Below are 19,208 nucleotides of genomic sequence, written 5' to 3' on the forward strand. Positions count from 1 at the left end.
TCGGCTATCGCGAGCACAAGAATCGGCTTCTAATGCCTAATTCAATGCATTGCTTAATGGAATGATAATTTAGCTTTTACTTCACTTGCTGCGCTTGTGTCATTCACCACACAGCGCGCTTAGATTGAGACCGCACGCATGCTATAATATGGACAAGCACAACTCACGGTATGGTTGCCTCTACTTCCCATGCATTTCGGCAGAACCGCTACTAGTCGCCGTCATTGCCCGATCGTCACGGGCGTGCCACAACGCGAGAGCTAACAAAACCACTGTAACGCACGCTCCATAGCTTTTTCTTCCCAGCCCAAAACGAAAACGAAACCGGTAGGGACAACAAAGCAACATGCTAAAACAATGGACAGTTTGAGCACCGACGCCAGCGACGTGCAGCGATTGATTTTCAACGCACCCAGGAAATACAAAAGTCGGACTTCGAAGTGAGGAAGGCAGCCAGATCTGTTCGCATGAGACAGAGCTAGTGTGAAGTGAGGAGCGGTACAGGGATTTTGAGTTTTTAACCCTGAAAAATAACCCACTACAATGGTGGAAAGGGCAGCACGCTCCTTTGGAGATTTTTTTCCCACGAAACGCAGTCTACTTAAACTAATCCACATGTTAATGTTTATCTTCCTCAAGAAAAAAATCTGCCCTTCAAAAAAGATATGGACAGTGATGAGGAATAAAAAAAAATGTGGAAGCACAGGCATAAGTGAAAGACTCTGCTGTGTATAAGGTAAAAGTAATGATTATTGACCTGTCTGTCTAAAATGCCATGTTTTTATTCCCCCAATTATACCAGTGGTAAAGCATAATTTATTTATGATAACATTGCGGGTTTAATTCTTTTTTTTCTAGAGCTGCTGCATATAATTAATATTTTTTGTTGGTAAGATGTTTACGTTGAAAGTTTGCACTTAAATTGCTTACCTCTTGTGTTTGAAACACCAGGAAATACACTAATTGATTTACTGCACTTTATTGTTTTATTGTCACTGCTTTATTGTCACTGGAGTTTTATTTTATTATAAATCCCATCCAACAAAATGACGGTCATATAGTAAGCCTTATTTTTAACATTGGTATGAAATTTTGTTGTTTAATTTTGCTATTAGAAATGTGGTCTTTTTTATATGTTTAAAATATTGTTCGAACACACACAACAAATGTTTACTATCTTATCGTTTTCACTCTGTATCGAACCGTATCGTTCTTAAACTGTATCGAATCGGTCGGCCTTAAAAACGTATCGTTTTTTTAATCGAATCGTAACCTGTGTATCTAGATACATATCGAATCGGCTTCATGCCAGAGATTCCCATCCCTAGTTTACAGGTCACTTGCTGTTTTATTTGAGGGCATTTGCAGGTCATTTCCTGTTGAGTTTGAGTCACTGCCTATGGCGGAAAACACTTAGGTGACTTGAAGTTCCGCTCTGAGACCTCCAATTTGTCCAAATTTCAAAATTGTCCGATATGCACGTGGGATACATATTTCGAAAGTTTAAAATGTCAACTTTCTGGGGGAAGAAAAAATTTGAACAGGCGGGCATTTAAAAAAAAACAACAACAAAAATTTCAAACAGCAAAACCCTAACTGGACGTGAGAGCAGAATTAAAGATGCCACGATTTTAATGAGATGTTATCGCGTACTTACCTTGTTTTGATCCAAAAACTCCAAATGTAGCATGCATCATCGAGTGTCAAGACACAGATGTGAATGGCCACAGCTGGATTTTTTGGGGGATTTTATGGGTGAAACGGTAATATAACAAGGGTCGCGATGCCGAAATCGCAGACATCAAGGAGTAATCGAGATTTTCATCTGTTTACCCTTTTAAACTTTTTTTTCCCCAATTTTTCTTTGTTTGGATCGATTATTTCTCATCTAAAATATTGGGGAAAATGCAACAGTAATGAAAAAAGTGCAATTAAGCGAGTTATAGTTATCTGTGACTTTTTTACAGACGCCAATTTTTTCCACTGTGACGTAATTTGTTTCAAAGTTTAAAATATGAGAGTGAATAATTTTTCAAAGTCCTTTTTTTTTTTTTTTAAAAACGAAATATTAGACATCAATTAAGGATTCTAAGCTAAATATGACAGACATTTTGAATAATATAATTACTTGACTTCTTTTTATGGCTGGGTTGAAACAAAAGCGGTCATACGACGTCTGTAAACGGGGGTTTCCAGGGTAAAATGGACAAATTAAAAATAATTCGGGGGCTAATGCGCCATGAATCTGCTATGGCAGACATATTGTTCTATCAAACACAACGGATCTTTTGGCTTAAAATTCATCAGTTTCTTTTAAAGAAGGGTGCAAGAGCAGTTTTGTCTGTGTTTTCCGCCCTATTCATTTGAGTGATTCCCAGGTCACTTCCTGTTCTGTAACTCAAAATAAACAGGAAGTGACCCATAAAATACACCAAAATCAACAGGAAGTAACTGAAAATCAACAGGTAAATGACCTTAAAGAGCATACGACATGAGAAAAAAAGTTTTAAATGGCATTTAAATGGCAAATTGGAATTATTCAGAACGAGGAAAACGCGACAAAGAGAGCCCCAAAACGTCATTGTTTCAGTCTCTCTACTCCAATATTTTTACAGGATATTCTTTTTATCCAAGTATGTTTCCCCAATAGCTATCTAAATGGCTTGAGAAGGACCAGTCAGCCCGTCGAGGGGGAACTATTCACAACGAGGATTTTTTTTTTTTACAAAATATTCTTTTTATCCAAGTATTTTCTTTTTATCCAAGTATTTTCCCCAATTGTTAACTCGTTCACTCCCAGCCATTTTCACCAGAGCAAGGCCCTTCGCTCCCGGCCGTTTTTTCCAGATTTTGACTGATTTTGCAAGGCCCACAGAAAATTCTGTTCCATTGCTATATAAACATGGAACCCACCAAAAGAAAGATTAGACTCTCTTCTTTCAGCAGACAAAAAAATTAAGTTCATATCTTTTTCCATTCTTTAGAAATCAGCATTAGAAAATGGCTTAGTTTGAGCAATTTTCCAATTTCTGATTAAAAAACGGAGAAAATGAGCTTTTTGTAAACGCATACATTTCAAACATAAGTTTGACTTTAACACGGCTTTTTTTTGCTTCAGTGACGACCCAAACATCTGAATAATGTTTGCCTTTTGCAAAATAACATGAACAACCAGCCAAATAGAGCTTTTGATAGCAAAGTAGCATTTGATTCACACATGACTACTGAGAGATGACGGTTTGTCGCCGAGATGACGCCGTTGTCGCCACGTCAGCCGTGTAAACTTTTCCCTCATCGTTGTCTGTCTCACAAAGATGTATTATTTTTGCGTTTCTGCGGGGTCTGCTTGGCGAGCCGCTTTACTGAGGGTCTCACTCGTTTTGCGCAGTTTTGAAACGCCTGGCCTTCCAGGCGTCCTCTCGTTGTTTTGTTCGGTCGGAGCGCCGCCTGGGCTCCTCCGCCAGCGCTCTAACAATGCTGGCCGGCCGTTCACTGCTGTTGAATCGGGTTGCCTGGTCTTGCAAAATGCGCTACTGCCCTCCAGTGGCCAGTTTGATTGCTTTAAAAGGGGTTTGGAGTGTTGTTCTTTGTTTATGCTTTGAAGCGGTCTGCAATGTTAAGAGTCTTTAGCTCAAATGCTGTGTCCAGCTCTTTTACTCTCCTGCACTCTGTGAACTCTCGTACACTCTCTCTAATGAGCCGGAACGCGCGCGGCTCTTTATAATGTGTCACGTGACTGTGACGCAGCCGGTAACGTGCTCGGCCAAACAGACACACAAGTACGGTGGGTGAATTATGTCCAACAAAGGGTCACCACTAGCCTGGCTCTGCCAGACTATTCTCCCTGTATTTTTCAAACACTGAGAGAAATAGTCTGGGAACCATCCCATTAACGGCCTTTTCGAGCAGATACAAAATCAATCGACAAATCAGATTCGTTTATTTGCGTCACGTGTTCTTCACGAGCAACGTCACTCTTGCGCGTCGAAAGTCGTCCCTTCAGCAACACAGACGGTGAACGGCAGAGCCCAGAATATGTTCCAATCCACGGTAAAATCAGTTTTAAATGACCAAAAACACATCGACACGAGTCACTGACAACAATCTGTCTCGCGCTAGCCATGTCGAATAAACTCCGCTCTCTTCGTATGTTTACTTCCGCGCGCAAGTCCGTCATCCTGAAGTCGCCATTTTACTAACGTCACGTCTGCCCGTCGCTGATTAGTCCACTCCGCTCTCTGTATGCTGTGGCTTGCTCCGCCCTGGAAATTGTTTCCGTGGGAAGGGTGGCCAGACTCAATAGCTGGAACAGCGTTGAGTCTGGTGTACCAGGCTAGGTCACCACACAGGTCCCCCCAGAATTCACCCACAAAAGACACCAGGCGCAACCCGAATCAAAAGTACGGAACGGAAGGGTTGCGCGGCCGGGGCGTCCGTCAGACGACCGAACGGACGGTCAGGCGGCCGTCCAGGATGCCAGAGGCGGGACGCCCAAGCAGAACAGTCTGGAGGACGCCCAGGATGCCAGGCAGCGGGCGACCGAAAGCGACGGTCAGGCGGCTGTCCAGGACGCCAGATACAGGACGTCAGAGCAGAACGGTCCGGAGGACGCCCAGGACGAGGAGCGCGCCGTGCAGCACCGCCCAGGCGAGGCCGGAGAAGCGGACGCCGAGAGAGGCGGCACGCATTGCTCAACGGCGGTCGAGACGTGCGATGAGCAGCACCACCCGGTCGAAGCTGCAGACGAGGGCGACGGGCGCGGTGGTCAGAATCGACCGGTCGAGGCCGGAGACTAGGGCGATCGGCGTGGCGGTCGGAGTTGCCCAGCCGTAGATAAGGGCGACAGGCGAGAGGAACCAAGTCGACCGGTCGTAGCAGGTGCGGGGGAAACGCCGAAACCGGAGCGACGCCATCATTGTCAAAAGGCGGTGGACGAGGAGAGACGTTGGGGGCGGCGTTTGCTGGCGCTGGCCGATGTGCAACCTCGGAGACTACCGGAGGCGCCGGCACAGCAGCAAGGCTAGCGGCGATGGCCAGCGGCGTAGGCTGATGACTGACCTCGGAGACTCCCGGAGGCACTGGAGTGAGGTCAGAGGCGGCGGCGGCCAGCGGCGCCGGTAGAGGGGCGACCTCGGAGACTTCCAGAGGCGCAGGTGCTGGAGCGACGTCATTAGGAAGGCCAGAAGCAGGCGCAGCAATGACGTCGTGAGGCGAAGTGTCGCCGAGAAAACCAGTGCCGGACGGAACGCCGTCGAGTGGACCAGGGCCGGACGGAACGCCGTCCAGTGGACCAGGGCCTGATGGAACGCCGGCGAGTAGGCCCGAAGCAGACGGGGCGTCGTCGAGAAGGCCGCAGGTGGACGGGGCGTCGTCGAGTAGGCCACAGGCGAGCGCACCGTCGTCGAGTAGGCCGTAGGCCGGCGCATCAGCGCCGAAGCCGAGAAAGCCAGGGACGGGCGCAGCGGCGTCGGTGGAGAGTGGCGCCAGAGCCGAGGCAAGCGAGAGCGGGGCCGGAGGCAAGAGAGCAACGTCGGCGTCGGGAAGTGCCAGAGCGGAAGCGCGCAGCAGTGGAACGGGTACCGGGACAGCAGTACGGCTGCGAGGAACCGGGGCGGAAGTGCCGCCATCTATGGCGGGTACCCCGGGCAGCAGGGCTCTCGAGGCGGGCACCGTGGGCGTCAACGAAGTCAACTTGTATGACGGTACAAAAAGTCTGAGGAGGTGCGCCTTGAGCCCCGTGTACTTGTCGACCTTCGGTGGATAAACCACGAAGCGCTGTGCCCTGACCACCGTTGAGTACCCGAGCGCGGCCACCACGTGGTAGAAGCGCATGTTGTCGTCGGAAACACCACGGAAGACGAACTGCTCCTCCGCGTTAGCGAACCACGCGGCCGCAGAAGACTCGTTGAATGTCGTCAGCTCGAAAAAGCTAGAGTCCGCCATTGCAATAAAGTGTTCAAAATGCCTCTGAGACTTCAGCGAGGCTCGTCGGGGTCACCAGTAAAGCGGTCTGCAATGTTAAGAGTCTTTAGCTCAAATGCTGTGTCCAGCTCTTTTACTCTCCTGCACTCTGTGAACTCTCGTCCACTCTCTCTAATGAGCCGGAACGCGCGCGGCTCTTTATAGTGTGTCACGTGACTGTGACGCAGCCGGTAACGCGCTCGGCCAAACACACACAAGTACGGTGGGTGAATTATGTCCAACAAAGGGTCACCACAGCTTCTTATTAAAAAAAAACGCAAAAGATGTATAAATACGTTTCTGGGACAGTTAAGCATTTAAAAATAGAACGTATTTATACGTTTCTGGGAGCAAATGAGTTAAATAAACGGCATGGTCATGACAAATAAGTCTTATGCTAAATGGAATATGAAATAATAAAAATGCATTTATTCAGGATGACATGGCAAAATTACTCCATAATGGTCAAAACTGTCGACTTCACCTTTACTGCCGCACCTCCCGAACGATATTTTATGACACCTAAATCGGACATATGTAATGTCCCTTCCCCGGCTTCGGAGAATGTAAACAAACCAAAAGGCGTGACACCTAGCCGACATGCTAACCCGAACCGAGTGATGTTTCAAAGTCTTCGAAGCGGAAAATCACACATAGCTCGCCTGGATTATTTGCCATGACGACTAGGTTGTCAATTGTCTTCGCGGATCGGCAAACCGCCCGGTGCAGGGCAATTTACAGTTCGTTCCCCGGAGGGGGGCGGCTGCGGTTGTTGTTGTTGAGCTAACGTGCTGCTAATGTGCACGAGGAGAGCTTTTTACATGCCTATCAATAATCAAACATAAGTAGTCCTTTATTTAAAGATAGTTTGAAGTGTTTACTTTGTAATAGCTGTATCAATATTTGACATAATACTAAACAAGATGTTTACTCACTTCCTCGTAAGTCCAATGGTCCCACAGTAGTCGTCGGGCTTGTTTTGGCCAACATCCACGGTGAATGGGAACCTTTTGAAAGTCCAAAAAGGCCTCTCAACGCCTCTCCCTCGTACAGAACGATTTTTCTGCAGCTGTTTGGCTGGCGTGATGCGAAAAATAAACGTATTAATCAGCGCCCTCCTCCTCAATGCAAGACCGAAGCCGGAAGTCACTCATTTTCATGGCGCGGGATTAAAAAAAACTAAATAAATATAGCGATCGCTTCCACACACATCGATGCGGTCCATATCATTCAGGAGCATAAAATACCGCCTGTATTATGAAATAAACATGCTTTTTCGTGTCACATGCACTTTAAATGGCCAAAATGACCTCATTGCCTGGCAATGGCTGCCAATGACGGCCATAGAACGAATGTTCATTCGCTGCCACTCTCCCACTTCAAATGGATTGGACGTCTACTAGTGATAAACTCATTACAATTCCCAGCAGAAGCTTGTCTTTCGGTTTCTTAGTTGTTTGCAGGGGCGGACTGGGACTAAAAAGCAGCCCTGGACTTTGACTCAGCCCAGCCCACAAGAATCGCTGTACATAGACCCTCTAGGAGAATTAAAAAAAATATTTTATTGTAAAATGGATCAATTTCGTTCACTTTGAGAGAAAAATGAAGAAAATGTGTCTAGACTTTGACTGTCTGACTTGGGGCGCTCAAAGTACTGCAAGGCTGAACTGGAGTTGGATTCATCTTTCTCTATAATCAACCTGAATAAACAAATAAAAGGATTTATTTTTGAAAGCAGATTTTATGTATTCAATTGATTATAATAACACCTATCCCCTGTGTCTATAATATGACTTCATTGTTTATGCCATAATTAATCTTGCCACGCCAATAATAAATTTAAATGAAAATACAATAAACATTTCAAGACAAATCCTGTATACATAACCTTTATTGGAAAGTATTAACCAGAAAACAAAACGATATATAAATGATTAAAAATATATATCATATCAATTTAACTACCTAAACTTTAAAGTAAAACCATTCATTTTATTAATATTTTGTTATATTTCTTCTGAATTAATATTGCTGCTGCGTGTGCATAGGTTGTTTTACAGCTAAAATGTTTTTTGCTGGCACTAGCCCTTTAATTGCCATTTATTTCATTTAAATTGTAGCTACCTGGTGGATAACAATTGCCAATATACCTAGCAAGTAACCCTCTTCATTCCATCAGCCAGGTGGCAACTAGAAAGTCCGCCAAAGCTCTTATCGCTCTATCCTTCTCTGGTGGCTACCACTACCACCACTATTTAGTGTTTCAAGATTTATTTATGTGATATTTTTTTGGACATGTATTTTCTAATGGGTGCACACTTTAGTTAATATTTGTCTGAATGCTTACTAGATTTTATTTGCCATTTTGTGGTAACGACCACAGCTGTGTAAGATCTGGCACCTACCATTCTGAAGGGGGGTTATTTAAGTTAAGTTAATTATGATTGTTTTGGAGTAAAGTTTTCACCGTTTAAATGCACATTAGTTATTGTTTGATTATATGTACATTTTCATCTGTCATTGTTTTATTAAGTTACAATGTTTGGCTAATTTGTCATACCTCCTTCAGGTGGTCGTTAGTAGAGTCCAACCTGATTTAAACGGCCACAGAGATGTGTCTGGAGGTCAGGTCAGTTTGGTTGAAGCCTTTTGTCATGTTGGCCTCTTTTATGTTGGGCCCAAGATATTTTGTTAAACTGTTGTTTTGTGACTTTATTAAATTGAATTTTTACCTAAGTTGAAACACCAGTGTCCACGTGTATGTTTGGTCCACTACACTTTCCCTTTCATGGGCCACACCAAGTCTTTCAGCCAGGCGCATTGCTGCCACCTGTCGGATTGGATGCGAACTGTAGATAATCACAGAGTATAGCGGGGATAAAAACAGTTGCCACGTTTACATGGAGCCAAATATTCCAATTACAATCGGAATATTTGTTCAAACCGAATAAATGTGTTCCATATAAACACCTCATTCGGAATGAACAGGCCCAAACCGAATGGAATTTCATTCCGATTCACAGGGGTGGAATATTCCTTTTCCCAAACCGATTAGAAGTAAAATTATATCATGTAAACAGGGAAGCGGAATGGTGTCTGGTTGCGTTCTTTCTGCGCATGCTCCGTACTGACGTGGTGACGTCACTTGGTGACGTAAGTAACGTCACTTGCAACATGGCTTCCAAGCACACGCACAGCGCACCCACACAACTTTTTAAATGAACGGCGTATCATTCTGAAGTTTTGTTTCCACTCGAAAAGTTAAAACAGCAGCTGATCTGACGATCGATCTCCATGTTTTGCAACGTGACGCTTTGTTTTGATTAATCTGCGCATGTCAGACGGCAGTTGTCAAACGTCCTTTCGGAATAAAGGCAGTCACATGTAAACGCTGGATCGGAATAGATGAAGTGACATGTAAACAGCTGATGTGAAATTTCCATTTGGAATGATTTGAATCGGTATGAATAAAAGTCAGCATGTAAACGTGGCTAGTGATGTATGTATGGCGGCAGCCGGCCGTCCAGAGCACCGGCCGTTCTGTGATCCTCCAGAAGCTACAGATTACCAGTCCGCCCCTGCCTCTAGTTAACAGCATATCAGTGCTAATGCAAAACAATGCAAACTGACTGCACAAAATTGCATAGGTGGTGGCGGGCGCGGATGCGCGTGCACAACCCGGAAGTACTCCTTTCAACGCACACGCGGTCAATTTAGCCGCAAAACGTGGCGGCAACTAACCTATTTACACTCAATCGGACTTACAACACATCCCACAGATGCTAAACGAACACATCACCTCACGGCATAAATTTGCAACACGCATTTGATGTAAACAAAGCTTACCAACTTGGAGCGATGACTGCCCGTCGTTGCTACGGCAAAGCTACGAAATGGCCGCGCATGCAGGGGTTCCAACCTTTTGCTGATACCCACCTTCATTCACCGATATCCACAGATCAACATTCCCTCGCAACGTCTCAACACTCTGCTCGAATGTCCACCCACCTGGCCCATGCCACAACCAGTGTTGTTAATAACGGCGTTAGAATATAACGGCGTTACTAACGGCGTTATTTTTTTCAGTTATGAGTAATCTAATTAATTACTTTTCTCATCTTGGCAACGCCGTTACCGTTACTGAGGCAGGAAAGGCGTGCGTTACTATGCGTTACTAAGTTGGTTGAATAAAAAAACTCTGAAACGGACTCATGGAGACGAGAGAGCAGAGCAGGAGTGGGGAAGACGCCGTTGCAACCGCGATGCTAGGTGGCCGACAAACAACGCCCACATGACACGGTAGATATCATATTATAGAACTAGATGCAGATTACAGACACAGCTGCATTAGCAACATATTTTAAAGTGCCTGTGACACGAAAAAGCATGTTTATTTCATAATACACGCGGTATTTTATGCTCCTGAATGATATGGACCGCTTGGATGTGTGTGGAAGCGATCACTATATTTATTTAGTTTTTTGAATCCCACGCCAGGAAAATGAGTGACTTCCGGCTTCGGTCTTGCATTGAGGAGGAGGGCGCTGTGACGTGTACGGTAGAAGACGTCCTCTTCATTATACAGCTTACTGTTGTGTATGAGGACGAAGGATTCAGCTGATTTTGCGGATGAATACGTTTATTTTTCGCATCACGCCAGCCAAACGGCTGCAGAAAAATCATTTTGTATGAGGGAGAGTTGTATACGCCTTTTTGGAGTTTCAAAAGGTTCCCATTCACCGTGGATATTTACTGTGGGACCATTGGACTTATGAGGAAGTGAGTAAACATCTTGTTTTGTACTATGTCAAATACGAATACAGTGACTACAAAGTAAACACTACAAACTTTCTTTAAATAAAGGACTACTTACGTTTGATCATTGATAGGCATGTAAAAAGCTCTACTCACGCACATTAGCAGCAAGTTAGCTGCACAACAACTGCAGCCACCCTCCGGGGAACGAACTGTAAATTGCTCTCCGCCGGGCAGTTTGCCGATCCGGCGAAGACAATCGACAACCCAGTCGTCGTGTCAATAAATCCAGGCTCGTTATGTGTGATTTTTCGCTTCGAAGACTTTGAAACATCACTCTGTTCGGGTTAGCATGTTGGCTAGCTGTCACGCCTTTTGGTTTGTTTACATTCTCCGAAGCCGGGGAAGGGAAATGACATATGTCCGATTTAGGTGTCATAAAATATCGTTCGGGAGGTGCGACAGTGAAGGTGAAGTCGACAGTTTTGACCATTATGGAGTAATTTTGCTATGTCGTCCTGAATAAATGCATTTCTATGATTTCATATTCCATTTAGCACAAGACTGTTATTTGTCATGACCATGCCATTTATTTAGCAATTGGGGAAAATACTTGGATAAAAAGAATATCCTGTAAAAATATTGTAGTAGAGAGACTGAAACAATGACATTGTGCGGCTCTCTTCGTCGCGTTTTCCTCGTTCTGAATAATTCCCCCTCAATGGGCTGACTGGTCCTTCTCAAGCCATTTATATAGCTATTGGGGAAAAATACTTGGATAAAAAGAATATCCTGTAAAAATATTGGAGTAGAGAGACTGAAACAATGACATTTTGCGGCTCTTCGTCGCGTTTTCCTCGTTGTGAATAATTCCCCCTCAATGGGCTGAATAGTAAAACCGATGAGCATAGTCTACCGCTGACGTCATCCACCTGTTGGGGACGCTAAAGCCCTATAATGGTAGGCGTGGCTAACCGGCAGATTAAAAGACTAATTTAGTAATTTCTCGTCATCTGCGCTTTGCTAAATGGTTGTATACAGTCGAATCGTCTCAAAATATGATTCTAATTCACATAATAATGCCATTTAAGACTTTTTTTCTCGTGTCATATGCTCTTTAAGGACTACATGCGTTAGTAAACAGCCGCCATTTTAAAGCAGTAGACCTCTCAGGAAGGCTCTGATGTAGAGATCCTTCCTAGCGAACCTAAGTAACCTTTTTTTTTTTTTTTTTTTTTTTAAATCTAAAATGCTCCTAAATCGGAAAAATCTTAACTTATCTTTAAATGATGAAACAGTTTTAAAACTTACACATGTTTAAAGTAGACAAAAGGGAACTAATGCAATAACGGGAGCAATTTTAACAACTTTAACGGTTGATTCAAAATTTTAAATGACTTCCACACATAGCAAAGGTTACTATCGAGTACCCTTGTGTCTAGTTAAGTGGAGGGTAAATAATTGGCTAGGGCCAATTGTCCCCCAAACCCTTTAAACTTCACATTGCGTGACCTGTTTTTTTTTTTGTTTTTTTTGAGAAAAAAAATAAAATTATCACTAGTTACTTTGCCAAGTAACTAATTACTCTTACATTCAGGTTACTAACGCAATTACATTTTGGGAGAAGTCATTTGTAACTGTAATTAATTACTTTTTTAAAGTAAAATTAACAACACTGCCCACAACACATGTGACGCGGGACCAAAACAGGAAATAGCTAAGAGGTTGTCATGGAAACACGTATGGGGAACCTTTTATTTTAGCATTTTCTATTCAAAATGCTCTTCGTACATGACTACAATATTCTTCATTCTACATACGTTATGAGGCAATGAAAAAAATAGTAATGCAGAGACACTAAGGAAACTAATCAGATTACTGGTGTGGAAAAATTAACGCGTTAGATTACTCGCTAAGTAATCAGATTACAGTAACTGACAACACTAGTCCGTTGGGGAGGTCGAATCTCGGATTCAGGAGGAGCAGTGGAGTTTTCCTCCCCGCCGTGGAACCGTGGACCAGTACTGCACCCTCATTTTTGGGGGGGTACATTATTTATGCCTGTATACATCTAAACAAAACAAGTTGAAAACGCACTGTAGTACTTTGTGTGTCAAATTCGCCTCATGTAGCACGTTTCACCTATGTAGGACATTTTGGCAGGACACCGGTGCCAGACTTAAAGTGCCTGTGACACGAAAAAGCATGTTTATTTCATAATACACGCGGTATTTTATGCTCCTGAATGATATGGACCGCTTGGATGTGTGTGGAAGCGATTGCTATATTTATTTAGTTTTTTTGAATCCCGCGCCAGGAAAATGAGTGACTTCCGGCTTCGGTCATGCATTGAGGAGGAGGGCGCTGTGACGTGTACGGTAGAAGACATCCTCTTCACTATACAGCGTACTGTTGTGTATGGGGACGAATGATGCAGCTGATTTTGCGGATTAATACGTTTATTTTTCGCATCACGCCAGCCAAACGGCTGCAGAAAAATCATTCTGTATGAGGGAGAGGCGTATGCGCCTTTTTGGAGTTTCAAAAGGTTCCCATTCACCGTGGATATTTACTGTGGGACCATTGGACTTACGAGGAAGTGAGTAAACATCTTGTTTTGTATTATGTCAAATACGAATACAGCTATTACAAAGTCAGCACTACAAACTTCCTTTAAATGAAGGACTACTTACGTTTGATCATTGATAGGCATGTAAAAAGCTGTCCTAATGGTCATTAGCAGCAGCCCGTTAGCTGCACAACAACTCCAGCCACCCTCCTCCGGGGAACGAACTGTAAATTCCTCTCCGCCGGGCGGTTTGCCGATCCGCGACGACATTAGACAACCGGGTCGTCATGTCAAATAATCCAGGATAGTTACAGTGCCTTGCAAAAGTATTCGGCCCCCTTGAATTTTGCAACCTTTCGCCACATTTCAGGCTTCAAACATAAAGATATGAAATTTAATTTTTTTGTCAAGAATCAACAACAAGTGGGACACAATCGTGAAGTGGAACAACATTTATTGGATAATTTAAACTTTTGTAACAAATAAAAAACTGAAAAGTGCGGCGTGCAATATTATTCGGCCCCTTTACTTTCAGTGCAGCAAACTCACTCCAGAAGTTCAGTGAGGATCTCTGAATGATCCAATGTTGTCCTAAATGACCGATGATGATAAAAAGAATCCACCTGTGTGTAATCAAGTCTCCGTATAAATGCACCTGCTCTGTGATAGTCTCAGGGTTCTGTTTAAAGTGCAGAGAGCATTATGAAAACCAAGGAACACACCAGGCAGGTCCGAGATACTGTTGTGGAGAAGTTTAAAGCCGGATTTGAATACAAAAAGATTTCCCAAGCTTTAAACATCTCAAGGAGCACTGTGCAAGCCATCATATTGAAATGGAAGGAGCATCAGACCACTGCAAATCTACCAAGACCCGGCCGTCCTTCGAAACTTTCTTCTCAAACAAGGAGAAAACTGATCAGAGATGCAGCCAAGAGGCCCATGATCACTCTGGATGAACTGCAGAGATCTACAGCTGAGGTGGGAGAGTCTGTCCATAGGACAACAATCAGTCGTACACTGCACAAATCTGGCCTTTATGGAAGAGTGGCAAGGAGAAAGCCATTTCTCAAAGATATCCATAAAAAGTCTCGTTTAAAGTTTGCCACAAGCCACCTGGGAGACACACCAAACATGTGGAAGAAGGTGCTCTGGTCAGATGAAACCAAAATTGAACGTTTTGGCCACAATGCAAAACGATATGTTTGGCGTAAAAGCAACACAGCTCATCACCCTGAACACACCATCCCCACTGTCAAACATGGTGGTGGGAGCATCATGGTTTGGGCCTGCTTTTCTTCAGCAGGGACAGGGAAGATGGTTAAAATTGACGGGAAGATGGATGCAGCCAAATACAGGAACATTCTGGAAGAAAACCTGTTGGTATCTGCACAAGACCTGAGACTGGGACGGAGATTTATCTTCTAACAGGACAATGATCCAAAACATAAAGCCAAACCTACAATGGAATGGTTAAAAAATAAACGTATCCAGGTGTTAGAATGGCCAAGTCAAAGTCCAGACCTGAATCCAATCGAGAATCTGTGGAAAGAGCTGAAGACTGCTGTTCACAAACACTCTCCATCCAACCTCACTGAGCTCGAGGTGTTTTGCAAGGAAGAATGGGCAAGAATGTCAGTCTCTCGATGTGCAAAACTGATAGAAACATACCCCAAGCGACTTGCAGCTGTAATTGGAGCAAAAGGTGGCGCTACAAAGTATTAACGCAAGGGGGCCGAATAACATTGCACGCCCCACTTTTCAGTTTTTTATTTGTTAAAAAAGTTTAAATTATCTAATAAATGTTGTTCCACTTCACGATTGTGTCCCACTTGTTGATTCTTGACAAAACAATTAAATTTCATATCTTTATGTTTGAAGCCTGAAATGTGGCGAAAGATTGCAAGATTCAAGGGGGCCGAATACACTGTATGTGTGATTTTCCGCTTCGAAGACTTTGAAACATCACTCTGTTCGGGTTAGCATGTCGGCTAGCTGTCACGCTTTTTGGTTTGTTTACATTCTCCGAAGCCGGGGAAGGGAAATGACATATGTCCGATTTAGGTGTCATAAAATATCGTTCGGGAGGTGCGACAGTAAAGGTGAAGTCGACAGTTTTGACCATTATGGAGTAATTTTGCCATGTCGTCCTGAATAAATGCATTTTTATTATTTCATATTCCATTCAGCACAAGACTGTTATTTGTCATGACCATGCCATTTATTTAGCAATTGGGGAAAATACTTGGATAAAAAGAATATCCTGTAAAAATATTGAAGTAAAGAGACAGAAACAATGACATTTTGCGGCTCTCTTCGTCGCGTTTGCCTCGTTCTGAATAATTCCCCCTCAATGGGCTGAATAGTAAAACCGATGAGCATAGTCTACCGCTGACGTCATCCACCTGTTGGGGACGCTAAAGCCCTATAATGGTAGGCGTGGCTAACCGGCAGATTAAAAGACTAATTTCTCATCATCTGTGCTTTGCTAAATTGTTGTATATAGTCAAATCGTCTCCAAATATGATTCTAATTCACATAATAATGCCATTTAAGACTTTTTTTCTCGTCTCATATGCTCTTTAAGTCCGCATTGCCGACAGTAAGTCGAATTCATTCCGAGTGAGGGTTGGACTCTGCCAAGGCTGCCCTTTGTCACTGATTCTGGTCATAATTTTTATGGACAGAATTTCTAGGCGCAGCCAAGCGTTGAAGGGGTCCGGTTTGGTGGCCTCAGATGATGTGGTGCTGTTGGCTTCATCAAACCGTGACTTCCAACTCTCACTGGAGCGGTTCGCAGTCGAGTGTGAAGCGGTTGGGATGAAGATCAGTACCTATAGACCGGCGTATTTTCTGGGCGTCCTTGATCTATGACAGATCACTTTAATTCGCATTTGATTTATGATCAGTACAATGTGCAATCACCGCCAAAGTTTGCGCTCTCGTTGTAGCAGTGCCGTCTGACAGTTATGTCGGGAGATCCATCAGTTTTCTGGAACGTCGCCTAGGGACTAGTATCAACATGATGCTTGGAGCAGTGGTTTTGTCCGCTGGTGTGGTTATATCTAACCTGAGGCGCAAAACAGGAATGCTTCAGTGTGACTTGAGGTGAGTACATACACCAGTTTAAAGTTTACGTTTCAATCCCAAAAAAAAAATGTGTGCCACATCCAATACATGGGTCAGGAAATCATTTAACGAATTTCTACAACAAAGAAAAACAACCTCTTTTCATTCTTCTGCGGTGAATTCCAATAAGTTCATCACGAGTAGACGTCCAGTCCATTTGAAGCGGGAGGGTGGCAACGAATGGATGAATATTTTCTGCCATCCATCCCAGTTCAAACGGACTGCACGTCTATAGACCCTACTCACCTACGTCACAAAATGACGTGTCACTGTATCCGGCCGCATATTGTCCGTCATTTTTTAGACCTATTCTCATTGTTTTCAATTAGTCGTGCAAGAGCAATTCATGGAAGCCCCGGTGTTATCTGACGCTGTAAACTCATTGGACGCGTTGCATAAAAGGCATTATGTGGAAAAGCTTCAGTCTATCCATTCGCCAGATCCATATTTGATGCCTAAATCGATATTTTTCGACCCGCTGTCTTCGCCCTCTCTGCCTGCCATATTCTACCCTGATATCTACAACTATCTTGTCCACACAAAATCAGCCTATTCTCACAAAAGTTTGAAAAACTTTAAGAGCAGCACTCTAAGCAACATTACATTACCCCGTGTGACCCTTTACTTCCAATTTTCTAAAATGGCGACGATCAATAAAATGTTTTTTTTTTTTAAAAAGGTGACTGCGACGCGTCATAGGTGCATATTGGACTATTTCTTCAATAAAATACACAACTGTGTCCGCCTCATTTGCAAAGAGACAGTCGCGGAAGATACGCAACGAGAAATTCAAGCAACTTGAAGCTAATTTAATTTCACAGCAGCAGTATTTCGCAAGAGCCTGAGGGTCGAAAGACAATGCCACAAAGGCGAGATTGTTAAAATTATATAATAAAAAAAATAATAATAAAGCAAATATGACACACAGAAGGGCTTGCTAAAATTTCTTTAAATGTATTGTTCTACGTAAATCAGCCCAGGTAGCCCTCCACATTTTTACTACACCAAATCAGGCCCCCTTTGCAAAAAGTTTGGACACCCGTTTAACCGATGATCCATAGACGAGGCCAGCTTCTTTCACCTGTTACCTGCTAAATATTATTCAAAAAATAAAGATGGTGGAAGAAATAAGCATCCTGAATTTGAAACGGTATGTTGTCGGCAATTAGCCTAGCAATGATCTTAATTGTGGTTGTCAGCCCAAAACCCTCTAAACATAGATTAAATGCATCTTACCAGATAAAATGACTACTACATAATCGTTTGGAGCCCAGTTTTCTCGTCGCATTGCAGCAGTCCATCTCGCTCTTCTCTCCGGGTCTCTCGGAATACGGTAAAAACTTCAAGTCTCTCCGTCTATCTTCTCTGTTTTTGCAACCGACCGCAACACACACCTTCACCATTTTGATTAATAATGTTAACGAGCAGAAAAACGCCATAATAGGAGGAATTTACGAAGCGGTAATGCGTTAACATGACGAGTAGACGGACAACATGGCGCGGGGGCGTGGCTGTGACGCCACGTGAGTAGGGTCTATAGCATGTCAATGACAGCTTAGAAGTTAACTTTGCGGCATTTTGGTTCATTTCCTGTTGAATTCGGATCACTTCCTGGAGATTTTGAGGCATCTTTTAGATGTTCATCGAAGTGCACTGTCTCTATTAAAAAAAAAATATATATATGTATATATATATATATATCAGAGGTTGCGCTAGACTTTTTCGTTGTCTGTCATTTTGACTGACTGGGTCATAAAAATCCGGTCATAATCTATTTTTACCCGTCAATTAAATTTTTGAAATGATAATGACATATTCACTAGTATTTAGTTTTCATTCATTTTTAATTAATATTCTATCCGAACAAGCTTAACAGAGAATCCACACCGTGCCATCACACATCAAGCAGATGAATATGTAACTTTTTCTTCGCCCCAGTAGGTAGGCTACATATGGAACAAGGAAATTAACAGTTCACCTGCTGTGGCCTGAACGCAGTCTCCACACCTTCCTCCTGGTGCGCATGGACTTGAACGGCGTACCGCAAGCAACACGTCACTTCCACTCATTAATACTCATGACATTAGCTACTCTTGCTAAGTAGGGACAAGCCACCGTTTGTCCCTAATAGGAAATGAATGGAAATCGTGTACGAAGGAGATGTTTACAGCGCTAAGCCTACCAATTCTCTCCGAAAATGATGCGCCTGGTGCCAAATTGACTGGCAAAGATGTGGAAGTTAGTGTCGAAGGTTGAAAAAGACATAAAAAACGAGCCGACCTAAGCATAGCTTTAGCTTTTTTATCGACGCGACTGACAAGGATATTCTCCTGTTTCAACAAGCTATCCTTTACCATCAGCCCTGTCTTTCTTATATATCCTCAGGTTGTCCTACGTCTCTTACCGTTCTTGGGGGTAATTTAGTTAGCTTGGTGTAGCGATCGCAAATGCTACTCAGTGACAGCCAACGAACACTTGTAATTTTTTCATTGATAACATATCTTAATCCTATTATTTATTTACACTTCCCCTTTACTAAAGTTGTTTTTCTATACATATAACAGAAACGGTATCAGTGGCAGTCGAATACCATTGTAATTCTTTTCAGGTCATTCATTGTCAGACAGAAGCACTACGCTACGCTAAAAAAATAAGTTAAAAATATAAAAATGGCTTAGCTCTTTGTCCTCTGGAAGACCATGCCCACCCAACATAATGTTTACTGCATATGAAACGTGAATGGATTCGCCGAGCTGGTGTTAAAGTCGGCGCAAGTTGATTCGGTCTTCACATTTTT

General features: G+C 43.3%; 1 long non-coding RNA gene across 1 annotated transcript in view; it reads left to right on the forward strand.

Moving 5' to 3' along the window:
- The window catches only part of LOC130913654 (uncharacterized), a 41,829-nt gene that overhangs the window by 11,734 nt on the left and 10,887 nt on the right, over positions 1-19,208 (forward strand). Inside the window, exon 3 of the long non-coding RNA XR_009062798.1 lies at positions 16,234-16,390. This is a non-coding gene — a long non-coding RNA (uncharacterized LOC130913654). The remainder of the gene's footprint in view (positions 1-16,233; positions 16,391-19,208) is intronic.

This window comes from Corythoichthys intestinalis, chromosome 3 (assembly GCF_030265065.1).
Source record: "Corythoichthys intestinalis isolate RoL2023-P3 chromosome 3, ASM3026506v1, whole genome shotgun sequence".
Lineage (NCBI taxonomy): Eukaryota > Metazoa > Chordata > Actinopteri > Syngnathiformes > Syngnathidae > Corythoichthys > Corythoichthys intestinalis.